This window comes from Stylophora pistillata, chromosome 4 (assembly GCF_964205215.1).
Source record: "Stylophora pistillata chromosome 4, jaStyPist1.2, whole genome shotgun sequence".
NCBI lineage: Eukaryota > Metazoa > Cnidaria > Anthozoa > Scleractinia > Pocilloporidae > Stylophora > Stylophora pistillata.
The window spans coordinates 28,365,875-28,371,874 of record NC_142522.1 but is presented as its reverse complement, the minus strand read 5'-3'; positions in this window follow the sequence as shown (position 1 = coordinate 28,371,874).

Sequence of the window (6,000 nt, the reverse complement as noted above, 5' to 3'; positions counted from 1 at the left end):
CCCACTTCTGACACCAAAATATGTGACGAATCCGCGCCACAAAGGTGGGTGCCCCCTAACACAAACAAAACACAGAACATAAACGAGTCCGAGAACACACGCCACAATACAACTAAACGTAGGCCTAGAGATATTTATTATGCTAATTAAAACAATAAAGCGACTAACAATAACGATAATACAATGATCTAATTAATTTACAGGAATACGCTAACTTAAACTACAGTGCACTAAACTATTTACAAGATTATTACTATTAAGATAAAAATAAGGTTTTTTTTTTTAGTTCAGTTCGGTTGGGTTTCACCTTACGCCTGCGTCCGTGTTCTTCTCTTGTCCACAAATCACCACGCTCCACCAACAAACAGTGCCCTGCCAAACCAAACTCCCGTTTCTCCAACCAGGTTCCTGTCTCACCCGTTCTCAACTTTGCTCGTTTCCTTCGTTTCAACTTTGCTTCGTCTTCTGACAACTTTGCAGTTTTCAACTTTTTACTTCTCGTAACTTGATTCGCTCAGACTTGTTATTGAATTAGTTACTATCTCTTCTTCCTTTAGCTCACAGTCTGGTAGATTCTTTGCACACCCGTTCCCCCGCAAATGGTTTTCTACCGTGAAATGGAACGATTATTCTGAATGAATTTCTCAGAAATGATACTGTGCCGAGTCTCCGTCGACTCAAATTTTTCCACGCTCTTCGCTCGTAACTCACAAACCTTCACCTCACTTCTTCAAAAAAAACCACCCCGTACCAAACCACCCAAATCCTTAAATACACATGGACGCAAGGTGCCCGAAAAGAATGAAGAAAACTATTTGATATACACAATAAAGGTTAATTACACAACAGTTTACACAAGTGAAGAATAAAAATTACGTAACAGATACAAATAATCACGAACTACACTGATCCTAAGAGAATAAAAAAAATAATTTACATTTAATAAATAAATTCCTAACACTTCCATGACAGTGACATTGTCACATTATCACTGTGCCGATAATAAAAATAGAACATAAGAGTGGTAAGCAAAATTGTAACGTAGATGCCCTTAGTAGGGCGTAAATACCTCATATTGCTCTACAGTATATTAATGTAATCTTTAATTAAGCACTATTTTTGTGTTTCCATGTCCCCAAAAAATAGCTATTTAAGGGGGGAGGTGTCATGGAAGTGTTAGGAATTTATTTATTAAATGTAAATTATTTTTTTTTTATTCTCTTAGGATCAGTGTAGTTCGTGATTATTTGTATCTGTTACGTAATTTTTATTCTTCACTTGTGTAAACTGTTGTGTAATTAACCTTTATTGTGTATATCAAATAGTTTTCTTCATTTTTTCGGGCACCTTGCGTCCATGTGTATTTAAGGATTTGGGTGGTTTGGTACGGTGTGGTTTTTTTTTGAAGAAGTGAGGTGAAGGTTTGTGAGTTACGAGCGAAGAGCGTGGAAAAATTTGAGTCGACGGAGACTCGGCACAGTATCATTTCTGAGAAATTCATTCAGAATAATCGTTCCATTTCACGGTAGAAAACCATTTGCGGGGGAACGGTTGTGCAAAGAATCTACCAGACTGTGAGCTAAAGGAAGAAGAGGTAGTAACTAATTCAATAACAAGTCTGAGCGAATCAAGTTACGAGAAGTAAAAAGTTGAAAACTGCAAAGTTGTCAGAAGACGAAGCAAAGTTGAAACGAAGGAAACGAGCAAAGTTGAGAACTGGTGAGACAGGAACCTGGTTGGAGAAACGGGAGTTTGGTTTGGCAGGGCACTGTTTGTTGGTGGAGCGTGGTGATTTGTGGACAAGAGAAGAACACGGACACAGGCGTAAGGTGAAACCCAACCGAACTGAACTAAAAAAAAAAAAACCTTTTTTTTATCTTAATAGTAATAATCTTGTAAATAGTTTTAGTGTACTGTAGTTTAAGTTAGCGTATTCCTGTAAATTAACTAGATCATTGTATTATCGTTATTGTTAGTCGCTTTATTGTTTTAATTAGCATAATAAATATCTCTAGGCCTACGTTTAGTTGTATTGTGGCGTGTGTTCTCGGACTCGTTTATGTTCTGTGTTTTGTTTGTGTTAGGGGGCACCCACCTTTGTGGCGCGGATTCGTCACATATTTCCCACTCGCAGTCTACAATTGTAGGCGTGGGTTCGAATCCCACTCCTGACACCAAAATATGTGACGAATCCGCGCCACAAAGGTGGGTGCCCCCTAACACAAACAAAACACAGAACATAAACGAGTCCGAGAACACACGCCACAATACAACTAAACGTAGGCCTAGAGATATTTATTATGCTAATTAAAACAATAAAGTGACTAGCAATAACGATAATACAATGATCTAATTAATTTACAGGAATACGCTAACTTAAACTACAGTACACTAAAACTATTTACAAGATTATTACTATTAAGATAAAAAAAAGGTTTTTTTTTTTTTAGTTCAGTTCGGTTGGGTTTCACCTTACGCCTGCGTCCGTGTTCTTCTCTTGTCCACAAATCACCACGCTCCACCAACAAACAGTGCCCTGCCAAACCAAACTCCCGTTTCTCCAACCAGGTTCCTGTCTCACCAGTTCTCAACTTTGCTCGTTTCCTTCGTTTCAACTTTGCTTCGTCTTCTGACAACTTTGCAGTTTTCAACTTTTTACTTCTCGTAACTTGATTCGCTCAGACTTGTTATTGAATTAGTTACTACCTCTTCTTCCTTTAGCTCACAGTCTGGTAGATTCTTTGCACAACCGTTCCCCCGCAAATGGTTTTCTACCGTGAAATGGAACGATTATTCTGAATGAATTTCTCAGAAATGATACTGTGCCGAGTAATAAAAATAGAACATAAGAGTATTTAAGAACACGGACGCAGGCGTAAGGTGAAACCCAACCGAACTGAACTAAAAAAAAAACCTTTTTTTTATCTTAATAGTAATAATCTTGTAAATAGTTTTATTGTACTGTAGTTTAAGTTAGCGTATTCCTGTAAATTAATTAGATCATTGTATTATCGTTATTGTTAGTCGCTTTATTGTTTTAATTAGCATAATAAATATCTCTAGGCCTACGTTTAGTTGTATTGTGGCGTGTGTTCTCGGACTCGTTTATGTTCTGTGTTTTGTTTGTGTTAGGGGGCACCCACCTTTGTGGCGCGGATTCGTCACATATTTTGGTGTCAGGAGTGGGAGTATATGGCCGCACTTTAAAGCTGCAAACGGATCACAATCCCCTTGTGTGGTTAAATCAGGTTCGCGACAAGAGTAGAAAACTATTAAGGTGGAGCATTACCTTACAGGAGTACGACATAAAAATAGAACATAAGAGTGGTAAGCAAAATTGTAACGTAGATGCCCTTAGTAGGGCGTAAATACCTCATATTGCTCTACAGTATATTAATGTAATCTTTAATTAAGCACTATTTTTGTGTTTCCATGTCCCCAAAAAATAGCTATTTAAGGGGGGAGGTGTCATGGAAGTGTTAGGAATTTATTTATTAAATGTAAATTATTTTTTTTATTCTCTTAGGATCAGTGTAGTTCGTGATTATTTGTATCTGTTACGTAATTTTTATTCTTCACTTGTGTAAACTGTTGTGTAATTAACCTTTATTGTGTATATCAAATAGTTTTCTTCATTCTTTTCGGGCACCTTGCGTCCATGTGTATTTAAGGATTTGGGTGGTTTGGTACGGGGTGGTTTTTTTTGAAGAAGTGAGGCGAAGGTTTGTGAGTTACGAGCGAAGAGCGTGGAAAAATTTGAGTCGACGGAGACTCGGCACAGTATTCATTGTTTTTATCATAAGATTTCACAGCTGCCACTTTGTTTGGATCAGGTTTCAGTCCTTCACTGGAGAGGACATGCCCCATGTACTTGACCTCAGGTTTTCTGAGGTTAAGCTTCTTACTGTTAAACTTAAGGTTGACAGCAAGCGCACGTTTCAGTAGTTTCAGCAAATTCTCATCATGATCTAAGGTAGCTTGCTCCAAAGTACCACCAGAGCCTATCACTAGAATATCATCTCGTAAGACTTCCACGCCAGGCAGGTCACTGAGATGTTCATGTGGCTTGCATTCAAACTCTTCTGGTGCTGCATTTACGCCAGAAGGCATGCGGAGGTATCTGTATCGGCCGAAGGGTGTCCAAAAGGTAGTAAGTTTGATGCTTTGCTCGTCTAAGCTTATCTGATAGAATCAATCTCTGGCGTCAAGAGTGGTGAAATCCTTGGCCTTGCTTAACTTTGGGAGTACTTCCTCCAAGGTAGGCATTTGGTATTTCGAGCGTCATACAGCTTTGTTGAGGTCTTTGTGGTCTAGACCAATTTGGATCTTTCCAGGCTTCGTAACAACGACCATGCTGCTAATCCAATCGGTCGGTTCTGTTTCTTTTACTAAGATATTTCTCTTCTGTAATTCCTCTAGTTTTGCTTTCACCTCTTTGTGTAGCGTGACTGCAATTCGTCTAGGTGCGTGATGTACTGGCGTGACTTCTTAGTCAACTGTGAAGGTTGTTTTGCCAATGTGACCAAGGCCTTCAAAAACATCTTTGAAGTCCTTAACGATTTTTTCTTTGGTGAGCTTGGGCTTGTTTTCTTTAATTGTGTTGACTTGTGTCACCGGGCCACAGTTTATCTAAAACAAACCCAGGGTTTCACAGGTTTCTGCGGACAATAGTTGCTTGCTTTCGCGTTCGACATCTTGGAACTTGAGCTTGTTTGTCTTAGTGGCGAACCTTGAGTGTTACTTCACCGTGTGATGTCATCACTGAACCATTAAACAATCGGAGCTTTACTTTGCTTGTTTGCAGAGCTGGATTTCCATCTTGACTGATGATTGACAGATCACGATGAGATTGCACGTTGCATTTCGCTCCGGTGTCAAGCTGGCATTCCAAGGTCGTCTGGAGACAATCAGTCCCGTCTGTAAATTCAAGTACAATAAAAAGCTGTTTTTCTTTGGCTTGTACGGACGAGACTACTTCGACTTTGTAGAAACATAGGCCTGCTGCGCATGCAGGAGTATTTTTTTTTTAATATGTGGGTTGAAATGGGACACTAAGTAATTAATGCTGGTGTCTGAATAATTGTTGGCAAAAATAAACTGTATTGGTACCACGCTTCCTGCAGTCCCTTCCACGGCCTTACCTTCAACTCGTCATGCAACGCTCTCTCTCCAACGTTGCACGACGAGACCAAACAACGACCTGCTCGTTGGTTATAATTGTGCTTACTGCCGTTTCTTCGTTAGAGACAAAGTCCTAATTATTACTCTGATCATAAAGGACCAGAATCAGAAATTCCGTTTGGTTATTCCAGTGTAGGAAAATACACAATAGGCGTTACGTAGAGGTTTTTAATTGGCGTAAGGCAATGTGGTGGACATAGCCTGGGAACGAGGCTGAGTTTTGGCATCGATTGTTAGTCACGCTTAGAGTGCTGGACCACGAATACTCATCTTTCGAGTTAACTTAAAAATATTTATATGAATACTGTGAATCAGTTCTATTGTAAACATACTGATGAAAACAACAACCGTGGGAACAGTAAAAGTTCATCGGCTGATTGTTTAAAATTTGATTAACTAATGCAATTATCTAATATTAACATTAGCGATTGGATCCGTCAATAGATGACTATTGCGGACAAAACAAGTCCACTTTTCTAACAAAAAAAAAAGCTTGTGGAAGTCACTGCCATATACATTTAATTTCAATCAGTCAAAGAACTTACGGCCCATGAAATGCCTTCTGTGATATATCGCTCTGTGGCAAAAAACTTCAGAGGTTTGTTATCAGATGGAAGCGGGAGAAATCCTTGTTAACAAAGATCATCGCGTTCCAATGCATATTTTTATTGAGCGACCCGCATTCACTGTAGCTATATTAGTATTTCCAAATCGTCATGGATGGCGTCAACTTCTTCCAGAGTCTTATTCTCCATAACTCTCCATGTCGACAAACAATGACAAGCACTTAACAGCGATTTTGCTAAAGCAACAAAGCCT